The sequence below is a fragment of the Platichthys flesus genome, chromosome 15, assembly GCF_949316205.1.
Source record: "Platichthys flesus chromosome 15, fPlaFle2.1, whole genome shotgun sequence".
NCBI classification, from domain to species: Eukaryota; Metazoa; Chordata; class Actinopteri; order Pleuronectiformes; family Pleuronectidae; genus Platichthys; species Platichthys flesus.
Genome location: NC_084959.1, coordinates 22,191,745 through 22,216,963, shown reverse-complemented (window position 1 = coordinate 22,216,963; position 25,219 = coordinate 22,191,745). Strand labels below are relative to the sequence as shown.

General features: G+C 39.6%; 1 protein-coding gene and 1 long non-coding RNA gene across 3 annotated transcripts in view; both read left to right on the top strand.

Annotated features, from left to right (window-relative positions):
• ntm (neurotrimin) overlaps positions 1-25,219 on the top strand; it is a 376,487-nt gene that overhangs the window by 132,889 nt on the left and 218,379 nt on the right. The gene's annotated exons all lie outside the window — the stretch shown is intronic.
• On the top strand, positions 21,889-23,447 carry LOC133969923 (uncharacterized). 2 transcript variants are annotated; one of them, XR_009924252.1, is made up of 3 exons: positions 21,889-22,116; positions 22,760-22,879; positions 23,035-23,447. It is a non-coding gene; the product is annotated as an uncharacterized LOC133969923 (long non-coding RNA). The 2 variants fall into 2 exon arrangements; XR_009924251.1 differs by having other exon boundaries at positions 21,891-22,116; positions 23,046-23,447.

Genomic DNA, 25,219 nt, shown 5'->3' with positions numbered 1-25,219 from the left:
TGCTTCTTCTTTGGCTGGTTTGAAGGTAGCTACAATTATCATTGTCATGTCTTCATCGCTCTTACAGACTTTATGTGACCTAATTGCTGCTGTGTTCCAACTGTCAGAAAAATCTTTGTAGTCACAAACAAACAACACATGGTACAAAACGTAGTCACATTCCATCTGCCAAATCTTGGATCAGCAGGTGCAAAAGGATGTCTCTTATCTGTGATGTGCATGATTATTAATGACTTCACTTCAAACGTTCTGCGTTTACCCAGATGGAAAGTGTGTATTTTTGACACTTTTGATTTAGAGACTTATCTTCTGCCAGTCCTCCGGTTAATGATCTTAAAGAGGACCTTTTAGTGGGAGGTTCATCATCTATACAAATGCTGTGGAAGGCTGCAGGAGTCCAAGTGGGCCAAAAGTTCCCTGGCAAAGGGAACTTTTGGACCACTATCAGCTCTGCATGCAGAATTGACAGCATATTGAAAAGCATTCAGCAGTGAACAATGCATTTGTCTCATCCGTTTCCTCTTGGGAACGCTGGCCACTGCTTTCAAGCCATAGCTCTTTTTAAAGGGATCTCTGTCAAGAGTTGTGTGGCTGCAAGCTGGTTTTCAAATGTAACCAACCATGCAGGCCTGAGTGTGTATGAGAGAAATTGCATTTGAGGATAAATTCATGGGAGACAGAGCTCACGGTGTGAAGGCTTCTTTAGAAATCGTCAGGAAACTGGGTCAGCGGGGAATGTACAAGTGCATGGCTTCTATTAAAGGGGGAAATTATTACAGGGCAGGGGTTTAAAATGGAATCGAACAAGCTGGAGAGAAAAGTAGGAGAGAAATGTTGTTAAGCTCATTGTTTACATAAGCTGTATTATATTTCCTTCTGCCTTAAAGTTGGTGCTTGTAGCAATTTCATATATGAAATAATCAATAGGGATGTCACAATAATGCCTGAAAAAACCCTCAGCCTTTGGGGATGATTTGTGAAGTATTGAAAAGAAAGCACCCCTTTTATTGGGTTTTTGCATGGGCATTGAGCATGAAAGAGAAGTTCACATCGTTCATGTTCTTTCTCTAACCTCAGCCCAGTGTTGCCATAGTTGCCATAGTGAGGGCAGCGGAACCTTTGGACACATTTAAAGGTTTCTTACTGTATACGGTTCAACTGATAGTGGCGCTGCGTGTGATCCAAGGATCTTCACTGCCCTCATAACAAATTCAGTATTACTGCAAACAGAACCAGTGTTTATATTAATGCAGGAGGTCATAGATTAGCTGTCGTTCACTTACGGTATCATCTACCACGTAATCTGCTTAATTTTCTTCCAACTCAAATATGTGGTTGTCACTTTGAACCCATTTATAAGTGGCATCCATAGAGTTGGTGTTATGAGGCAGGAAGCCACAACATGTCAGTCTTTGATCAAGTGTATGAAAAGGTTCCGGGTTGTTTTGTGCTCGATTTTTTAGACGACTGTATTCCTGCTACATTTCAAAATACTCTCAGACCAGACCAAAATAACTCCAGAGGCCTTTTCATTCATTATTGAGGAGCTGCCATGTAGGTTAAAAAGATGTTATCCTCAGCTTCAAGCCTGATTATCTCTGCTATTTTCTGGTTCATCTCAATACCTCGGCAGATCCTTTTTGTCTTGATGTCATATCATTGTTAAAGGCCGCAATTGAATACAAATTCAATCAGATAAAATTCAGTGGATGCTGCTGATTAAAGTCAACTCATTTGGAAAATGTTTAATACACTCAGCATAATGTATTGTATAATATCCTATATCATATAACAATATTCAAAGGGAGGTTTTGAATGAGAAGTGGAATTTTGATGCTTGAATGGAAGCTACAGCTGAATGCAGCTGCTTCAGTCAGTCAACGTGCACTCGCTTCATGCTTCAGAAGATACGTTATTATCTGTTGATTTTATGGTGCAGCTCCACACATTAGTGGTGTACCATATGATTGTGTTGTATGAGCATCACTGGTTCACATAAACAAGTCAAATACATAGAGGAGACAGACTGCAGCAGTTTCTGTGCGAAACCCAATGAATCGTGGCAAATACACAACACTTATGTTGCCTTGAAAAACTCACAATTCACCTGCAGAATACAAAGAATCTCCAAAGGATATTCATGCCCACGTCTCTGTAACACCTCAGTCCAGACCAAACTGGCTCTCGCTCTCCAAGATGAAATGATACACACGCTCTCATTGAACCACACATAAATATTAAATAGGTGAGCAAAGAAAAGCAACAATTGTGCACAGTGCTGCAAAGTGTATAACACTATTGGGGATGCCTTATCTTTTCTGTGTTGTTCTTCCCTTTGTAAACCTTTGGTTTGAAGGCCACCGTCTGCTCCCTGGTGCTGGCTGAATAAAGGGAAATCACTTGCCCTGTCATCTGGATTCACCTTGCAGCCCAGCAGCAGGAAGACGGGGGAATTAAGCTGCAGTGTGTGTGTGCTCCTGCTGTGACTGTGTTTTTCTTCCACAGCAGTGGCACAAATCAGAGAGAAAATCTACACACTTTGGCTCAGCAAGTCTTTAGTTAGTTTAGTTTATGTTTATTTATGCAACACTGTTATACACGCTTGCAAATCAAACCCATCCCCTTGCTTTCTACATCCCTGCCATCCATCTAGGATCAAATTGCTTGCCCTGGTCAATGTTGCATGGGTTAAAGGGCAAACAAAGGCGGCCAGGCGCGCTTTTCCTCAGCATCCTCCTCTAGCTCTCCCATCTGGCATTGAACAAGGAGACAGTGGGAATAGAGACATGTCAAATTAACAGGCTTTCTGCTGCTCTTCCTGAGACTTTCTGTGCTTGTTAGCCACAACCAAGAGTCACCGCTGGCCACCTCCAACGCAAGTAGTATCCCCAGAATCAATGAAAGGCCAATTTGAGCCAAACAGTGGATTTAAACATTTGCACACAGGGTCACAGAGAGGTTCAGGCTGATATAATATCTTTTATTCATTATTATTAACTAACTACTTTTTTGTAAAACAGTGTGGTTGCTGCTTTAGGACCTGGCTATTTGTTTGACTCTCCTAGTAATAGGGATGTCCCGGAATCCGATGCATGTCCGGTGTCCTGGTATCGGTACCGACTACACTGTTTTTGGTTGTGAGACAACTCCACCTGCAACTTCTTTCCACAACGACATTTAAGTGAGGTGGACTGCAGATTGTGAGTGTCTGTCTGTGTGAGCACTGTGATGGAAACCTGTCGGAGACATCTCTCTGCCTTCCATGCACTTCACTCCAGGAGAGGCTTCCCTAATGACTGTGAGAGAGAGAAGGCAGGCGAAGACGGCGAATGGATGCTTCCTTGAATTAGCTGCCAGTTATATACCATTGACATTCTCTGTGGAAGCTTTTCATCTGCGCAAGAGCCAAGGAATGCTTCACAGATAAGAGTTAAAGGGTTTTCTCTGACAAAACCTACAGTTTCCTTCACCTGTTGATAATAATGTCAGTGTATACAGTTATCACAATAACCCTGATGATATGTGACACATAGGAATTCAGCAAAACACAGGTAATGATCTATTCAGCATCATTTTGCCAAAGGTATACAGCAATAGCTCCTAAATAGTGAATGGAATTCAAATTATTTGTATTTGCATAAATCACAACACACATCATATCAAGACAGTTTACGTACTAAGGTGAAGACCTTACAATATTATAGAGAGAAACATACACATAGGCTACGAACAGCAAGCAAACGCTTCACAGTTGAGTTCATCCATGCCAATTCCATTTGGGTGGGTTGGTCCACTTATTTAGTCCGACTCAAATATATCATTTAAATTGACTATGTACTGACATTTGTGGTCCCCAGATCTTCATTGGGGCATGGACAGAAGCTGCCACCTCGTACTGTGGAGTTTACATAATGGGACTATGCTCAAAGATAGGCGCGCTGATCACATGAGATAAAATGTGATAAATACTTAATGATGAAATGCATTAATGCTGGTTTTAAAGTCACATGTAAATTTACAAAGTTTATTCACAAATTTATAAAAACTATTTGGGTTGAACACGGCTCATAACGCCACCCAGTGTTTCAAGCGGTCGTGGACCATGGTCCTGGCTGGGTGGTCTGAAAAGCTGCACTAATTATCAAATCTATGCTGAAACTTATCCCTTAAACCAGCACATCATCTACCATTCAGAGAGGTTGTCCCCTCCTGGCCCCCGGGTGTCTCTCTCACACACACACTCAAACGCACAGACACTGGTTTAGACAACTGCCTGGGCTAACTGTTCGAACCACCCTTCGGACCAGCGTGCTCCTGGACACGGTTTAGCCATGGCTGTCTCTGCACCGGCTTTTTATTCTCTGCATATTTGTTTAGTTTATTTTCAGGCTTTCAGCAAATGTTTCAGAGAATGTGTTTAGCGAGGCGCTCGTCATGTTTCCTCACATCTCCTGCTCATCACCAAATTTTCAAGTAACGCTGATCTTGCATGTATAAATTTTGTCTTCAGCTGTCATAACATGTTTGCTGTTGTGGTTTTTTGGGGCTCTTAGGTTGTTGGTTCACAGCTTTTATCATGATTGGGCCAATGGGAGGACTTTTTTGTCTTTGTTTTCATTTTTTTCTTTTCTTGGAGAGGATTAATGTGTTGAAGTTTGAGTCTGTCTAATCTGACTTAAATGCTCAGACAGGGTTTACTCTGTGACATTATGACTAACACTTGAATTACATGTAAATGCTGCTGTCATCGCACGCTCCTGACTCCCCACTAGTGCTTGTTGTTTGGTGGTGTTTGTTTTGGTTTTAATTTTTCCGCAGGTTTTATGAATGAAGCGGAAATGTTTATTTTCTCTAAATGCAACCCTCGCTCCTAGAAATTACAAATATCTATCACAAAATTGTTGTCCTACTTATATTTTGGTGGCAAAAAAAAAATCACTGGCTGGACAAAGTTCAGAGGCATGTTACTGTTTTTATTTTTTGACTAATGTATGACTATGCTATGAAAAGCAGTGTTGGAAGCTGGTGTGCACAGCAGGTGTAAAGGACTGTGGCACCAAACACTAGCCTCGTCTGTTTGCATCGTAAGACAATGCAAACCCAGTTGTCTGCGATGTTAACATAGGTGTGATTAATGCAGCATGGCACAGTCCATGGTCGTCACTTTCATTCTGGCTATGTGCACGTCGCTGACAAGCATTTAAAGTGTTTATTGGTGTCTCATATGAGAGATTGGAGAGGAACACCATTTGGCAAGCACTTTCATTTGCTTTGAAATATAATTAGTCATATGGGATTTGTTTGTGTGGCTTATGCTCTGAGACTGTTGTGAGAGCTGCTTCTGTCGCAAAAAGAATAAAAGATTGAGGATACCTTTTATATCCTTAATCAAGAGAAAAAGGAGCCTTTGAGTTTGTTTTAAAGTGGCATTGTTCCACACAATATGTGTGATGAGACTCAGAAATCCTGAACAACATTATACATTATGATTACGACATTATACAATATGATTACAAATACATTTTTATGGATTAGTTTAGTGCTTTAAATTCTGGAAAACAACAAGAGCAAAAAAGGGTTGTTACAGAAGTTAGGAAAGTAAGGACTGTGGTGTTTTATTAACTTTTTATCAGAAATGCCCATTTCGTTCTACAAACTCAAAAAACAATGAAACAAAAAACATGGTATTGTTCTGCAACTGTTTGACTGATCACAGTCATAAGTCTGGTCTCTTATCGAAGACAAGTCTTTCAATATCACAACAAAATGATCAGAATAAGTACAAGATACAATGAACCAAAGTTACAGCAGTACTTACATGGCAGACATTTTTTTTTTAAGGGAAAAGGCAAATATTCATGTAAGGCATTTTATAGGATATTCAGTGGAGAAGACAACGTGAAACATGCTAACTGCAAAAAGTGAAAGCCAAAACCTTTTGTGGCTTGCTGCAATATAGGTCATAAGTCCTGACCCATACATGTTAGTAGATGGGACACGCACCAAATTAAAAACTGAAATTAGTACAGAAGTAAACGTTAAATACATTTTAGTAATTGTAGGTAGATCTTGTCACACCAATGTGTTGTCTTGATAGTATTGCCATTATCTAATTATTTCTCCCTCTTAAAAGGACAATGATACTAAACACAAGAAGATGGTGTTATTGTAGCCGGGATATTTTGTTGTGGCAGGAAGACGAGATGCATCATATATCATTACATTAAGTCATTAGTCCAACATTATGCCCAAAGCACAGTACGTGTTCTGCGTTAAAGGAGCGATTGCCATTCCAAAACTATATCCCACTCCAAAACCTAACCCTGCAGGAATAGGCTGCTGCATCCTACAAAAGTTTTTGTCATCACTTTGAGATACTCCACTCACTCTCCGAGAGGATCACCAATCACTTCACATGTGAGAATGGTTGCCTGTGCATTTTCAGTCTCATAACAGCCATGAATGAGTTTCTGCTGTAGCTTGGCGGATGGATCATTTAATAAATCGATCAAAGTATTACAGTACAAGACACAGGACATAGGTTTTTATCATGTTATTGAACAATAGGGGGTGGAGGGTTAACAGGGAGTAGGAATGTAGGAAGGGATGGCAGAACAGGACAGATGGCAGAGGGAGGGAGTCAAAATGACGTCCTGGGCAGCCGGAGCTGGTAAGGAGAGCAGAGCAGATGGGAGGACGAGAGGCCTCATAAAGCCATATTACCACAAGCATTATCATTGTCATGATCACAGAACCCACAGCAATGATGAAGCTTATAATGTCAAGCCTCAGGTGCCAAAAGACCCAGGACTGTCTGATGTGTTCTCAGGGCTGAAGGGGGGTGGTGGTGGTGTGGAGTGTAGAGACAAAAATCTTCTCAGTTGGAAGTCAGTGGCTTGGGCAAACATACAATTCTTCAAAACAGCCCGTCCGAGAGCATCTTCCTGCTCTGTGGAAGCTGTAGACTGAAGTTATGGCATCTATGTGAGAAAGCTGGGGTGCTGTGTGAGAGCCCAATGTGAGGATCAGATGTCTTACACTGTTTCTACATGCATATGTATCAACGTGCTCTTTATGTAAATGTTCACATGCAAAATATGTCACAGCCTTTCAATTTTTAACATGCAGTAATGTGGATTTCACTAATTTAGAGCTAAAAACTTGAACAAAAATGAGGACAGTGTAACTTACCGTTCAGAAACAAATCCTGTTGTCACCGACTGAATCTGTGGCTGGCCTTCTATAGCTACAAACAAAAAGTCACTTTCAGCTGTGTTTACCAGAGAGCTCAACATTGAGCCAGAATGAGACCGGTGATAGGCCTGGTCGCGTGTCACTCAAAATGCAGTAGGCCAATCAGAGGAGGAGTCAAGAAGCAGGCGAAAACAGCCTGTTTTGTCTGCAGCTCCAGAGAGGCAAAAGAGAGGACATGGAAATACACATTAAACGTAGAGTTTATTTGTGTGTGACATGAGTTGATTCTGATAATATATTCATAATGGAATATTATTGGATGAGTTTATGCAAGTCTTACTATTTCATCGGACTCCATCATTTGGACACTGTTCCTTGGACATTTTGATCACCTTGGCTAAACAAATCTGAAACGTTCAGATGACAGTGATGAATTTGCTTTCCACACAAATAAAAGTCGAATGGCATTCAGTGGAGCGCATACCTCCGCCAAGGCCCAACAGTTCCCTAAAATTCAATCAAGCCACACCAAATTCTCTCAGTCATGGCTTTTAGTCCCCTAAGATGCATGTTTTATTATATTTATTTTTTTCATCATGGTCCATGCATTAGTCCCTGGAAAATTTGTAAAATGTCAAAACACTGCTTATCTTGCAATTCCCCTTTGTCCACATGTCAAAAATTGAATGGGTTATTTCTTGGCCCATTTTGTATTGTGGGAAAATATGTACAGTATTTTTAGCGTAAGCCTGCTGACAAACCAAAAAATCTAATGGACAAGGACGAAAACCTCACCTCCTTGGTGGAAGTAATACTGTGCCGCACAGTCAAAACAGATAGCATTATTATAACTGCAATGGTGTCAGAAAATGTAAGTGGAAAAGGACAACTGTAATACAACTAATATAATAAACAAAAAATGCATGTATTTACTATTAACTGTAAAGTATTTATTCTCGTAAAATGTGTTTGCTAGATCTGCTGATGGTTACATTAAAGTAGTGAATACTATGGTCTGTACTGTGGTACTATTTTTTGTTGAGATAACAACCAAAAATCCCTCTGACCCCTGATCTGCAGAAACTCCATCGACCTTGGTGCAGGATCATTTTTTGTCATTTAGTACTTGCACAACATGCATGAGGCAAATAATGGACTTGCACTTATATACATAAGAACATTACCGGAGTGAAAATGAGAGCGAAATTGGCTCGTATGTTAAGGATACATTTGTAGTTTATATGAACAGTAATGACCACCAAGACTGAGCAGGAGATCCAAGAAGTAAGGTGTCAATCCAAGAAGTAAGGTGTCATCAGTGGAGGCATTGTTGAAATGCTCGGTGGGCACTTGGAATACTTAAGTTTACCAACAAATATGTAGACAGCTTAAAAGAAACAAGGGTATTGCTGTTCTGTGATGGTTTTCTGTCGGTTAGAGCATCACGCAACATTTCCCAAAGCTCAGGATAAGCTTGTGATGAAAAGCAGCAGAGGAAACTGAAGAGGTGGCACCTGTATGACAGCGATGCACTTGTGTATTCAAGATGAAGAAATGTGCATATGCGTATGTTTCTTTTTATACCCACACGTTTCACAAGGGCTGTCAAAGCATAATGGTTCCACATTTCCCTGACGGATTGCACAAAATGTGTGTCGTACATGCGTAATAGTTAGGTATGCATATGATTATGCACATGTGGGTCGGAGAGAGTGCCTGTGCACACATCAGAGCTTGAGACACAAGCCAAGTACATAAGATATTTGTCATGTAATTGCATTGGGGCTGTGTTCAGCTGCATTAGAATGTGGACAGGGACATCCTCTGATGAATAATACAAGAAGTTCATAAAAGGGGCTTCCAATGAGCTTAGCTACCTACCACTAACAGAGCAGAAAAAAGGAAAAGAGGGCTGCTGGTGGAAATGTTTGAAAGCAGTGTCATGAATAATTTAAGAGTTTTTTTGAAAAATTCAGCACCATCTTCATACTTGAAGGTCACATCCCTGTCGCGATGTCTGTGCCCCTTCAAAAGGGAAATTGAGATATTACTCATGGCTTAGCTGAGATCAGTTACCACTATGACTGGTGTTGTTTGCCAGGCAACAACTGGAGTAGTACAGACGGTGGCCCAGCGCTCAGTGAACTCTGACGGGCCAGAGAACTCAGTGGAAATCTGGACTTTATGAGAAACATTATTTAGCCTGTTCCCATTTAACTTTAGACTTGAGCTTCACACTGTTAAACAGCATGAAATCAGTCCGAACTTCACATAAAGCTAAAGCTAAAGTTACTATAAACAATCATTGTTAACAGACCCCGGATACCTGAGATTGGTTTTCTGTCATGAAATACACTTTGTTTTTCTTGTTAGTGATTCAACAGATTATTGATAAGCCTAGAAGCAGCTCCTATTTAAAAGTCTGCAATTGTGTAATTGTTAATCTGAACTAGTCATCATTTGAGCATGAACCTCCATATGTGTTCTGGCAAAGATCTTTCAAGATAATTAGTAGACCTGGAATATGATCAATAAAAAGCAATTAGGCAGGGATTTAAGGTCTTCTTAATTATTCATCGTTCTTCGAGGAGTCTGGATTGGTGCCACACATTAGTAAAGAATTTTGTTCACCAAGTTTTGAAACACAGAGCTTTGTCTCCTAAAAAATCATTTGGTTTGTGGTAGACTACATCCTACTTGCTGGTCCTCGTTTTAATTGAATTATCTGGGTTGTATTCAGCATGCCTTCCACAGAGGGTCTCGTCTTGACACCGCTTCCAATTTGTTATAGAGAAAGAGGTGTGATATTTTACAGGCAGGGAGGCAGGGCATGGCGAGCAACCTGCAAACTGTCATTTATATATAGTCTCTTTTGTTATCGTTGAAACATGGAGCCCCAGGCTTGAAAAAAATAAATTGCACTACCACGCTCCGCATTTTCTTCTTCAAAGCACGGTGCAAAATGTAAGCCTTTTTAAAAGCCCTCCTTGCACCACTAACTTTGATTGCTTTTCTTTGGTCAGCTTTTATGGCCACTCAGTATCAGTTTTAATGATGTGGAGACAAAGCTGGGATGGGGGAGAGCTTGACCACACTGCGGAGTCAGTCGACCGTAAATGTGGAGCTCCATTGAAGGTTCGAATTGAGTCCCTGCGGATTGTTTTCAAAGCCTTCAGCCCACAACATGTTTCTCACCCTGCACAAGAGCAATTAATTCACAGAATATGGTCCAAAGTGTACACAGTGCTCTTGAAAACTACAAGCTTCCCAAGGTGTAACAGTCAGTTTAACAATAATCCTGCCTTATTCTTGAATTGACTGAAAGTAAAGGAATAGTTAAAAAGGAATTGGGAGAAAACAAGCGTTGCTTTTTTTGAGAAGATAGATATCGGACTCATGTCTGTGTATTAGTTACTGAGCTCTAGTCCAGATGTGGTCACCTTAGCTTAGAGACTCGGTCAGGAGGAAAAGTGAAGGAATACAAATTTATATACTTACTAATTCCAGAAACGTCTTTCTGTCTTCAATTCAGACATGTGGTACGATCACTATTAACAAACTCAAATCTGAAAAAGGTTTGGAGGGTGGTGTTTGACACAAACAAAGTTCACAGTGTTAGTTGCTCACATTTTGTTCTGTTCTTATCTCAAATGTTGTCCACTGATCTGAAGACTGAACAGCCGGGATAGAGAGAGATGATTGGGTCACATTCACCAAACTTTTCTTCTTAAAACCCACTTACACAGTTTTATGAAGATTCTGACTTTCACCGATCTTTTGTATCTTGGATTTGATCTAGAACCGAATCTACGCCCACCAAAGAGCACTCTTATCAGTTGTGTTTTTTACTTTATTGTACAGTTGTATAATATGTAAATTACCACAATATTTTATCATTTTTATAAAAAAAAAAAGACAAACAAGTTTGTGTGCACATTATACTTTTTATTATACATATGGGAATGTTGAGGAGGGAACAAACATAATATTTGCTACACACTGCAAAAGATAACTTTTTAAACACATGAACAGGTCTAAGAGGAGAATATTCAATCATCTTTAGGTTTTACCGACTGGTGGTCACATATTAAATGTGTGACATGTTTTACTGCTACAGCTTTTAGTTCAAATATTATATTCCAAATGTGGCCTGTTCATTCTGAAAACTGAGCTTATATCTGTGCTGAGACGAGAGGCGGCTCAGGAGATGCAACCGCACCACCCGGTGTGCAGTGCACCCAGGTCTGTGGAGGCAGAGCTCCGTGCACATCGAGCAGGACCTGAACCCTAATATGATTGAAAACATTTCGTCTGAAACTTGCCCAACATGTCCGGTCCTGATGGATCCCGTCAGGCTATTCTTTTCCCTTCCCCATCTCTCTTCTTAGTTCAACTATATTTATTTTGACTTCAAATCTTGTATCGAACATTTTTTTACTTAAATTAAAACACTTTCTCCTGATACAGCATTCAGTGAACGTGTAACTGCATTCCATGCATAATGTTTTGTGATATTTTATGTTCAGGGCTGACACTACAAAATATATCAGGTTTCAGTTCGATGCAGCACTGTCTTTAGATTTTTCTTTCATCATTTCTGGCTTCTTAAGTGCTCATTTCAATTTCTGTGATTTCTGTGTTTGCACTCGCTTTCAACTTATGAAGACATGGCATTCATCAAAATAAGAACACACATGCGAACAATTACAAAACTCTTGTCTTCTAACTTCTTTCCTTCAGTGACAGTTACACTGGTCATATCACTCTTCTAGTAGCCATGGTGACTCATTTGAATATGTAAGTATTTGTGTTGATATCATTATGATATCTTGACAGAATAGGTTGTTTGAGGGGCTTCTCATTTTTCCAATATTTGTATATCCAAATGACAGAGTCAGAGATTCAATTGAACATTTCTTGAGTGCACATCTCACTCAGGGTTGACGTTCTAAAGTGACCATGAATAATTCAGTAATAAGCAGCTCCTTTTCTTAATCAATCTATATTAGTAGGAGTAGTAGGAGGTAAAGTATTGAACAGTTCGCAGATGATGTGCAGGAGTGAACGCACCCCTCACTCCCCCTGATACTCGTAAATATTCAGGACGTGTATCTAGAGAGAAGCAAGTGCTTGGTTCGTGGGAGGGAAGGGTGTGCTGTGTTGTTATACGTTTTTTTATTACCATATGTACTGTATTATCACACATCAAACTACAAGTGCACACACAATATTAACAGACTCTTACTTGAATCAGAAACATTACCTCATATCGTTTTTGGGCTGAGAACAATAAGAGTGTTGAACATGAATCCAAATCCTATTCTACCTTTAACTGGGCCCATGGGAAATATGATGTGTTATTTTATTGATAATAACCCTCCGTCACTCCAGCTTTGACCGAAGTCACACAAACAGCTAATTTGACTGACATTGGTGATAACTGGTCCTCACTGTCACCGGTCACCTGACCAGCACTGACCTATAGTTAATGTGTCAGAGAGCTGGATCCACACCTTCAGACTGCAACATATAAATGAGCTATTAAGATGAGTTACATTATACAGCCCTGCAGGATGTTTTGATATTCGCTTGACCGATTGTGTGCAAATGTGTGCAAGAGACTAATGACACTGGTGCCTGAGGCTGGGGATGTAAAGTAGTGCTGCTTTCATTTCTATACCAATTATGTCAGAAATCAACTGTAACACTTGTTAATGCTCCTTTAATTCATACTTACAGATAAACAGTCATGTTTTTGATCAGATAGATGATGACAATACTTTGTTTTTATATTAATCAAACCACATTTGTTCTTTATCAGCCTGTAATGTGTATGTTTGCATTGCATTTAAATGTGTGCTCTCAGTCTCATAAATGTCTTTTGAAAACCTGTCTATTACAAAGAATCAGGTCTGCACAGTCGCCACACACCAAGGTGGTTCGATTCCCAGTTTGGGCGGTGTTGAGATTGCATGTTCTCTGAGTCATGTCCAAACAGGTGTGAATGTGACTTACTGTGTGTGTCTATGTCAAGGAGGCATGAGCGCCACAGTGAATATGTCTTTAATTCATCAAATACCAAGTTACACTTGATACATTTGAAGACCACCTAATATTTACAGTTAGCTGCAGGGCTTGGATTCATATTTACTAAATGTGATTTGCCAAGGGCTGCCCAAACTTTTTTTATTCAAAGAAATCGTCCTGACTCAATCTGCATCAGACTGAACAGAGGAGAGGTGGTCTACTTTCTTCATGTTTATTCATAATACCAATTATCAATCTGAATCACAAACCAACATCCAGATTTTTTCTTCTTTCGTATTCCAAGTGCATATTGACTCATTCAGAAAAAGATGAATTTAGGTGATTATAAAATATTAAATCTAAGAATATTACAGTCTGATCAGTAATTCTATCATATTTGGTAGCCTAAAAAGGACATGCATGTTAAGCTTGTAGCTGTTAATAAAATATATATATATATATATATATATCTAATACCTAACTATTATAGATTTATATATTCATATATAACACTGCATGTCCCTGTTGTCAGTTGTTCACACTTACTGCAGTTCAGCTGCAGAGTTGCATGCCAGTGCTTTTTTTTTGTATAGGGTTTACCTAGAAAATGGCCATAAATGTGTGTGTCTGTGTGTGTGTGTGTGAGAGAGAGAGAGGGAGAGAGAGCGAGAGACCCATCCCCTGAAGCTCTTAACGTTTACTTTTAGTATAAGTACATATATAACTATATTTCCATGTGTAAATGTAGTCCTGTTATAAAATACCAGTGCTATACAGTATGATGCCATTTATCTTCCACTGCTGCAACTATTTCACAATACATTTTTAAATAAATGACTGGATTCAGTCAACAGAAACACTGCAGTAATTATATTTTGAAAGAGTAGGCTATAGGAATTTTTGCAAACATTTTAGTTTTTCACATATTCGACAGATAAACATTGAAACTGCTCTAATCTGTTAACATGTGCACAGAAATGAAAAGCTCCGATGCCAGTGTGGCCCAGGCATCAGCTTGGGTGCACACTCATCCAAACACATACACTCAAATTCTACACAATGAAATGCCCCCTCTTTTACACACAAATGTAATGCATTCCCTTCCCTGCGACATTATTTATGTTTTCTTTTGCTGTCACTCTGCTTTCCATCTTTCCACCTTTTGCCAGTGTTGTGCAAGTTCACACATCTCATGAACTAGTTCAAAGTTCAGTTCATACAAATAAACATGAATAGTTCACGTTCATAGTTCACGTTCATTTCATAGTTTAAAAGGTGGAAAGGGAGAATGAAAGACCTAACTTGTTTTTTAAAGACAACTTTATCCATCACTACCCCTTGCCTTAAACTGTACTTCATATATATCACTTCCTAAAATATATATATATATATATTATTGCTAATTTTGCCTGCTTATTTATTCATACCCATAAGACACAACAAATCATTGTGCTTTGCCTTGCTATGATACCAATTATTCATGCTGGCCTGATAGATGATTTAACAAATTACAGTGATGTTCCCTCACGTGCACCATATGAAAACTGATTCGTAAAGTTCACTGTTCGCGAAATATATGGGCGACATGCACAACACTGCACAGGGAGCCAATACAGAGGGGCTGAAGAGCCACATGTGTTTCCAGAGCTGCGGGTTGCCGACCCCTGGCTACAGCGAAAGAGCGATTTGTTTACTCATTTCACCAAATATTAAGGAAGGAAAATCGTTAAAAACATGGACAACAGTTAAATGCATGATAAACCCCCCAGATACGCCTAAATGTACAACGGTAATGGAGAGTGGCATGGAAGGGAAAATGAGCTCCCATTTCAAATGTGAACTAAATGTTGTGATTTTGCGACTTACTGCTGGGACTAAAGGACAGATCAATGCTGATGAGGCTGGTTCCGCTACATTGTGTTGTACCCTGGCATGCGGGAGGATTGTGAAAACATAAAGGGTGTCATTGTCTCACTTCCTCCACAGTCATGCTCCTTTCTGCCTCTTCACAGTGCAATCATACAACAGGCACTGTCCCTGCAAAAAATGTAATAAGTTGGGGGTCGACATGGCTGTATTTGTGTAAAACTGAAAATTACATTCAACATACATTAAACAGTGACTAGCTATCAACCCCTATCTGCAGATGGTAGGAGATGCATTGCCTTTGACCCACCACTCCGGAAATGCTGCAGCGTTTATTTTTCTTCTTCTTTTTCTTTTTGTTCTGTTTTAAATCCAAGCAGTCCACAGACTGGAAAGTCAGTTTTGAAAAGCAAAATCTCAGATATCGAATCTTAGCGGCTGGATACATAATAGTTGAAAAAGTGGTATTGAGAAACAGCCCTGTCAACCCCTGCAGATATGATATATATAGTTGTTTTTTTTTTGCAGTAAAGGTCTTCGACATTTCTTTAAACTCACTGGTACTTTTTATCACTCTTGTATTCAGTGAGTCCAGGACGTCTGTTCTACAATAGACCTGTGTTTAACATCTTAATAGTAATGTTACATTTAGAACATTATTACAGGCATATATTGATTATAGAAAATTAATATAAACATTGGATTAAATGATAACTTGTATGTCAAACCCATGGTGCACCCATGGGTTCAACATTCAACATGTAAGATGAAGCCATTGTTGTGACTGCAGCATATATTAGTAGTAATTTAGTTTTGTTCTATTATTTGAGTCAACCAATTCAGCAACATGGCGGATCATGTTATTTCACCACATGTGGCACTGGTTTTGACTTGAAACATAGATGTAAATCATTTGGTGTAAATTATATCCAATTTGGATGTAGGCCTAGTCACTGTGCTGGGGTGTTGTTTGGTGGTGCCAGCGCAGCTTGTCCTTGTTCCCCAAAGTTGTGTTCAAGAGGAGAGATATCTTAATGTGTTTGATCCAAATCACAGCTTCAGAGTATGCCCATGTTGTATTATCCTATGGTGCATGGTCTGCGACCTGCCAATGAGTCAGTGATGCTTTTTGTTCTTTCAAATGCAGTAGTTTGCTTGATCAACCCATGACAGTAAGTACACAATAACTCTTTCTCCCTACACAGCATGGAGGGAAATCATATGCATATTTAAACCAGAAAAGAGGCTCCACAGGTCTGTTTTACCTGCCAATCAGATGAGCGTCAGCAGAGAAAGGTTTGGTTTCAAGCGAGACCATGTGACATGCAGACATAATCAAAGCTGCTCAGTGCATGTTAGTGGTGTGACACAGCCCTCCCTGCAGTGTTCACTTCCAGAGAGCAGCTCTCACTGGCACAAGGTGTACTGGGTCCAGACACTCAAAGAGTTGTTCACAACCTGATCCAGGTCAGAGAACCAGGTGACTGAGAGTGGTTGAGATTTTCATACATTATAAGGAAAACTGTGGAAAACAACAGGTGATGATAGAGTGCTGCAATTACAAGGGAAGCAATTCAAGTGTCTTATGACTTGTGCTGTATGTAGGCTTTGTTGTCAAAGTATCAAAGTTAAGGAAAATGGGCCAAATTGCTCAAGGTGACATTAGCACACACATTAACCTGGCAACGAGGAGCCTGGTTCACTCCATTATAGAGGGAGATGAAACTTTGCTGTTAACGTTAAGGGCGTGCTCTTCAATCCCGATGCATGTCTGGAAAGATCCATTCAATCAGATTGACCGCAAGAGTAGACAAAGACTTTTGTCTTTGAATGGACCCTGCAACAGGTCATCCTGTTAAATTTCCAAGTTGAGAATCCGAAGACATTGATTGTTTAAACAGTTAACTTGCCTGTTGAGAAATAAACAAAGATCTCAGTGTTCTGTATGACCTGGTTAACGAGTTGTTAAATTCAGCTTCTAGGCGCTGACTTGCAAATCCCACATTAGCCTTACTGTGATTGGAGAACCACAAACTGAGCAGCTACAGCTTGTGCTATATCGAGCCACTGAGCACTGGCAAGTAGCTACCGTCTTCGTGAAATTGTCTTTTAATTTGTACAAAACATTCATGTACTAATAGCCTCTAATGTAAGTTAATATTGTTCCCCTATGGACACAATATCAAATAGCATCACATGCTCTGGTGGAACGGGATTGAAAGGATAATATCAAAGCTAGCTAAAAGTTGTGATAGAATCTACCGCTGTGGTCGAGAGATACTTCTGACTTAAAGGATTATGGGTAGCAGTGGCTTTGCTTTATGACACCCACAGAGGTCAGCTTAAGAAAATGCAATATAGGATCTGAGATGTTATACGAGGTAAAATTTAGACTGATAAGGCATAGGCTAATTGAATGCACTCACATTACGATAGCAGTGTAATTGCTTGATTAAAGTACATTAAATCAAGCTTGAATAAAATATAGCCAGAGGGAAGCAGAGGGAAATGCATGTTAGCTAAAGGAAGGGTCCTCTGCAGCCTGCACACTGTCTCCTCACTTGGAGCGCAGACAATTCTGCAGCGTCTTGCCTTTGAACATCAGTCGTGTTTAGACTAATTTCACTTGTCATCCGCATTTGTGCTTCTCTCAATGAAGGAAATAACTCATAAGTCAAATATGACAGGCTTATCAAGTATTAACAAAGCTTCATTATATTTGTCATAATCATGTGCCAGTGTTTCTAATGATTTATTTATAACATCAAATGGGTCGAGTTGCTAGAGATTTACTGCCACTGCCATCTGAAGTATTGCTGGTTACTTGAACATTCACAATGAACCATTAACAGTTTTTGTTTGCCATGAAAACACATGATTTGCTCAAATATGAAGACTGTCTTTCTCATAAATCTGTGTCACTCGGTGGCACAGGGCTCATGCACTAGTCATTAAGACTTAGCATTAGGTGAATGGACTCATTCTTCATGTGAAAGGTTCATATTATTCCCTTACTGGCTAATAGGTTAGCTTGACATTTATGCCATGCATTAATCATCTGCAGTGGATGTTTTCATTCAGTTTAACCTTGGCTGTGTAAAGAATAGTGGAAACTATTGTAGATAGTTGACCTGAAATTCTAGGCTGCAGCAGGATGAATGTGTGTAATTATAATGTATCAATAATTACAAATATGCAATTTTGGTTCTCTCTTTTTGGATACCTGGAATTTGGATTGTACTTGAAGATATCTGGGCTGGGACCAGGATTTATGTGGATTGTGTGACAGAATGGAAAACCAATTATATTTTACAGTGTAGGGTAATGGTTAAAGATTTCAGGACCCAAACACAGAATAAACTGAGACAGTAAAGGCACAGTGAAAATAATTTATCGTGAAATTAACTGGCTTACAGAGACTCAGGTTGGCAGACAGGCAGGTGGATGCAAACAGTTAACCCAACTCAAAGGACACAGTGGAACATGAGGGAACAGAAGCTCGAGGGAACTCCGGTTAACAGAACAGAGAAGACAAGAAGAACTGAGTAACAGGCCTGGGAGCACTGAGAGGGATAATACGAGATGGGTTAAACACATCAAGGTGAGGCAGACAATCAGAAAAAAGAAAACAAAGTGAATATCTTAAAAAATATGATTTTTTTATGATGTCACCTTCATAAGTAAATATGTGTCATCCAAATCCAAGAATATTGTTCAAGAAATCCTGACAACACACAGCAACTGTAAATCTGAAACACTATATTACTCATTGGTGGCTAAAAGCCCACATTTAAAATAATATCTGATACTAATTGAGACCATATTTTGTACAGAACTTACATTTGACTCTGCCAGACTGTTTAAAATGCATTGCTTTCATCACCTTGCCCCAAAATATGGCTTGGATATACTGATAACCTGAAATACATTTTCCAATCTGAATTCACATTGGGGAACTTTGTGCTGCTGCCAAGTGGAGCTATAAGGAATCAAGCGAGGAAGATGCCTGTCATCATTTAACCTTTCATCTAGAGATTTCCTTGACTGACTGCAAATGGCGTGTGAAACTCAGCCTGAGTCTGTGATGTACTGCTCTGAATTCCCATGAGACTGAAGTATTTTTTATTTATGGCTCAGATCCCCTAATTCAGTGAATGATGAACTCATTTGAATTTCATTGTGCAAAGTCACAGTGTTATTGTAAAACACTGCTACTGAAATTCAAACATTGTCCAACATGAATTTTTAGAAATCTAAATTGTAAGAATGTTGCTCTATTTTTCTCATGAAGCTTAAGACCGCTGTTTATTCACATCACTCTGCCACTCACCAATAAATGTCACATATGGCCCACGTAAAATAAGCAATAAATTCATTATTATTTCTATCTTCAACAGGACACACATTTATATTCTAGTGACACAAATATAAAAGATATATAAAGTTGATCATCATATGAATCGGGTCTCATAGCTGACACAGGAAGTCTAATGCCTGACTAATCACCTATGTGAAAAGGCTTACGAGGCTGAACCTGCCTCCCGTCTAAGCCGTCTGATTCCTTACTGTTACCTGAAGAAAAAAAACAACTGTTATTTCCTCCTTCGGGTTGTGAGACTCCGTGCGAGATGAAGTGGCTCCAATGTTGATGATATCAGCCATAGGTGCATTGAAGCGAAAACTTGTACTAAATCAGGCATACACTTAATTTCCAGACTGCCTTTCAACAGGAGGAGGTGTAATAAAGCTATACCAATTGTTGTCGGGATCTGTCATCGGCAGCATTGATCTGTCACTTGATTTGTCTTTCACAATCAGCAGATGTTGCACATCTCCATCAGAGAGGTGCTACTTTGGATACACAAGTGTGGTGATAAGGACAAGGTGGATGCTTTCTGTGTGTGTGCGTCTGTGTGCGGTGTGTGTGTGTGTGTGCTGCAGATTCCCCACTTTGTTGCAGGACTACGGCTCAGCATCAATGCGCTTCTTTATTAATTCCTCCATCCAGTGAATGATATCCGGGATTTAGGGAAGCTACGAAATTCAACACAACATTTCAATTCATAGACAATTCTCTGTATGCTACAGGGAATGTTGCATAAAGCTAAGTTTTGTTCTAGGGCCAGACTTAGCGGTTAATATCGTATAATCATCATATCCTTTTTGCTTCATAAATTATTTAACTAATTAAAAAATTCTACAGATCATATAAAGAGGTCTGTGACTTTATTCCACACTAAACTATTTCTTCAACTAATTGGAACAATGTCATTGAATTGAGTTACATTCATGGTACCCAGTGAAGGAACCCCATACTGTCTCTTTAATCAATATTTTCCTCTTGCACCAGCATCAGGTCAAGGTTTTCACTTATTCATAGAAATATCTAGGTATGGGCAGCATATTTTGCAAAGAGTGACATTGTCCCCTGAAGATGAACCCCAATGGCCTCAGACCTTGCATTACTTTTCTATACCAGGCAAACCTGTGTCATTTCTCATCTGTTATTTCTCACCTGATAATCACAATACTGACACTGGAAAGTAATCATCTTTCCATTAAACGACTTCCATTTCATCTTGCCAGAGACAAGGTTGGTGTATTGTCTCGCGAATGATGACAAAGCAATGAAGAAACGCGGTGCAAGGAAGCCACTGCAGTTAAGGTTAAAACAAGCTATCACGTTTCTATCTTATCAAAGGCTGCATCATATAGTAGCCAACCTAGAGGAACAAGTTCAGTTTATTAAAACCAGATCAACTTGGTTAAAGGCATTTGTTAATGAATTTGGTTTCTTGGTGTCTAAGAGAGTTCATCAATTATTCAGAAGAGTTTATGGTTAATCATTGTAAGCTGGATGGTGATATGCACGGCAGGCATTGATAATGATTGAGCTCTGTCCGCATCCACTGTTTATCTAACCTCCCCCTCCTACTTGGTCCCCCCGTCTAAACTGTCACTCAATCTAAAGTAGTTGCCTTCTCCCTGTCTCAGCCTAATATGTCACAGCTGTCAGGACCTATTTAGACTGAGCCAGAGCAGCATATGCAATAAACAGACGTGTGTTTATCTTTGATCCTTCTTACTTTGCTTGGCTGCTACTTCTCTTTTTGCCCCTGAAAGTGTCATTTATTATGTGTACACACACATCTTATCATCACCAACATTCTCTACAGAAAAGGATACATAACATTTTTAACCTTGGATCCATTTTCAATCCAAGCCCCCAACATCATGATTCACGTTCCACTTACCCGAGCCAGAAACTGAGGCGCTATACACAACTTTCCCAAAGGGAATTCTGAAGCACAATGAGGACCAAATGAAGACTGGTTTCTCTACTCAGTCAGTGTTCAGTCTGGTTTGATGACAATGAGGTAGAAATTCAACATTATATTTGCATACATCACTTGCCAGGCCAAGACAGAAGCCGAGAATGAAGCTGACATGTCAGCAACAATCCACCTGGCAGTGAGAATGAACCTTTCAAAGGTAGAAACTGGCATGAAACAAGGAAGCATCATTGCCTCACCACAGTCGTCATTGTACCAAGGGGCAACATCCTGGGCTGAGCGATGAGGCCGATACGGAATTGTAAAAAGCTGCAGTTCACTGGGTGGCCACTAGAGGCTGGCTCCAAGAAACAGAAAGTCCCATTGACTCCAATGTTGAAATGCCCAACTTTAGAGCAGAATTAAACCTGTTTACAGCATGGTTCAACCTTTGGTTTTAGTCTCAATCGCGAGGTTCTTTATTCATGACAACTCTGAGGGGGGTGAATTAAAATAATAAAATTACGCATAATTAGGGGCGTGGTCTATTGATTGACACCTGGGCACAGGCTCCGATGCGGGCACAGCTTGTCACTAGCCGCTCGTTAGCTCCCCTCAAGCCACCTGCAAGCTGCTCGGTCCACTCGTAGCTTCATGTCGGCGGATCCCCGTCGATTCACTCGACACAAACCATGGCTGGCTGTGCAGTTCATTGAACTAACAGACCGTCGCACAGCTCTGTTGTCAAGTTCTTCCGGTGAGTGAAAATCGATTTTTATTTAATTCATATATTAGAAGCGTAGCAATGATTAGCAGGTAGTGTTGCTCACGATGCATGGCTTGTTAGCTTATGTCGAGATTAAGCTAATGTCAATTTTAGGTGCGTCATATAAAACTACTGCGCACATATGTAAGCCTGGTCACAGGAATGAAAGCTTAAATGATGTTATATTATCTCTTTAGCATGAGTTTTATTATCGAGACTAACCCTATTTGTTAATGTTAAGGCTATATACATCTGGCAAGGGTAGTTGATAATAATAATAGTTATTATATTTATATATATTTGTTTCACTAGAGGATGTCATCTGTGGTTACAGTGAATACTAAGTTTGTTTTCCATAATTGTTCACTTTCAAACTCTATTAAACTTATCTCACTTGTGTGTTAGAAACGTGAATATGGCATGAAATAGTAACTATATGAATATGAAATAACTTAAAATATAAGTGTAACAAATAGGCCCATAATAACACAAAGAGGCAATGCAACAGATGGATTATGTGAACTGGGATATCTAAAAAGACTGAAGTTATTGACATTTTATTGTTTGCATATACATAAGTATGAAGATGGTAACCTGACAGATATTGGTTTTTACGTATTTTTTATTCGTATAGTTTTCCTCTAGGTGATCCTGAGAGGCTAGACCTGTGGGTGATCAACATGAAGAGACAGAACTGGATTCCGAGCCTCTGCAGTCAACACTTGAGAGACAACACTTGAGCAATGACAAAAGGGTACACAGAAATGTTTTAATAACTTCTGAGAAATCAAGCAACTTGATTGTTACATAGCTACTACAATTTTAGCATGAACTGTGTACTGTACATTTCTACTCTATTTACAATGAATTTTGTAAACTCAGCGTATCACATATCGGTGTATTTTCGAGTTTTCCTCCAGGTGACTCAGACAGCCTGCACCAGTGGATGTCCAACATGAGGAGACAGAACAGGACTCCAACACTAAGTTTCATCACCTATGCACTGACTCCAGGTACAGACCTGTTTTCATACCTTACAAACAATCAAAGCAAAGATAATGTGGAAGAACTCCATACTGCATTGTCTTGGTAGTGCACTGTTTAATTCAAATACAGAGTTGAATATCCACAGAATTTTTTGGACAGAAACTTTGTTCATAAGTAACACTTCCTATACAATAATGCCATTCTTTTATGTCTCCTGTCATTTTATTAGGGACGGACGAGCCTGAAGGACTCAGCTGTGCTGACGGTGTTCTGTCTCTTATGGGGAATTAGAAAAATAAAGCACTGGGTTTTTATCTAAAGTGTATCAAATCAGATTGTAAAAGATAATATTTTTTTTAACCAACCATAATGAATATAAAAATTAAATCTATTACCCATGATACATAGCAATGATTGCCAACTCTAGACAGTTGCAGGCCATCTTTAGTTAAGGGAGAAAACGTGAAGTGTTGGGCCGATGAAGCTTGTGCAGGTCGTCCTCGTGATGACCAGCCTGAAGCTGACGATCTCCACCATGTTGCTGCTGAGGACAGATCCGGTGCTGCAGTGCTTCATCTAATGAAAAGAAGAAACTCATTATAAAATAATGTCTTATGTTGTGTATGTTCCAGCAAAGACTGGTTCTTACAGTTTATTCTGTGTTCAGCACCACAGATTTCAGACAGAACCGATGTACTGGGCTCTGGGTTTGTACCCTCATAGTTGAATCACATATTGTAAGTAAGTTTGGATCAAAGTGTCAGCCAAATGAAATGTAATGTACTGACAGAAATAAAACATAGTACAAATAGATAAAATGGATTTCTACCTCATCTGTAATATTCAAGGTGATAATCTCCCACAGAGTTGTTGAAAACAGTCCACATAAAGTCTCTCCACTTCCCTCTGTGGAAAAATAATATAATTAATGAGAACTGTTTACAACACTGGTGTGTGGAGATTATAATCATATCTAATCTGTCCAATTCACTCTAAAATTCCATAAAAGGCTAAATAAACGAGGTGGGAATGGAGGATATACCAGCCTGTATCAGCACATTTGTGAAACAGTTACTATCACATGCAGCTTACACATGTAGTGTATTGATATTAACTTATTAAAATCAAGTCACAACTAAACATACAACTCTCTAGTTAACTTGCTTCAATCTTTTCATTAGATGTGTTAAATAAACGGTAATTTTTATAACAATAACATTAAAAACCACTTGAGGCATGTAAGCATATGATTATGATGATAGATAAAGCATAGGTTTTGTTGTTGTTGTAGTTTCAAGGTTACTTACCTCTAGTGAGTTAGTAAAGATCGCGACCAGCTACAGCACAGCGCTAACCGGTTAGCAGCGTCGGGTAGCATGTAGCCTAGCTCCTTAGCACTGAGCTAACCTGGACACGCTGAGCTGCGCGAGCATCGCTCGGCTGTCAGTCTTCACTCGCGCTCCTCCTCTTGCCCATTGATTCGTTAACCAGGACCGAGGAGGAGTAAGCACCGGCAAGATGGCGCCGGGGGAACGCCTCCTACTAGCCTCATTCTCACTATGCAGAAACCAATGGGTGACGTCACAGACCCTCCGTCCATCTATATATACAGTCTATGCTTTGTACCCATGCTAATTAATTCCAACCTATGGTGTCCTGATTATCTTTAGAACAGATAACAAGCCCCTCAACTGAACTTTTTGGGTGATTTGGCCTGAATTCTTTGAAATATTCAGATAGAAATGCCATTGTCTACCACATAGGAAACCAGATTTCTGGTGCATACTTGAGATGTTTTGTTTTCCCAAGCCCTATACATTCATAAAATTGTCCATGAACATAACAAAGAACGATCTAGACAAGGAGAAACTCCTTCATATCTGAAATGCTTGTGTTTTTCTTGTGGAAACTATGACCTGCTGGCGGGTGTCATCTATGTACTGGTCTACAAGGAAGTTTTCTATCAGAGAAGATAATATGATGCAGTGACTTTTACTACCTAAAGTTGGCACATACATGTCCCGCAGTGCAACCACTTGTGATGCCTGCATATCAATTGGACAGAGAAGCGGAGCATCATCAGTGTTCTTGACAGAGCATTATCCCC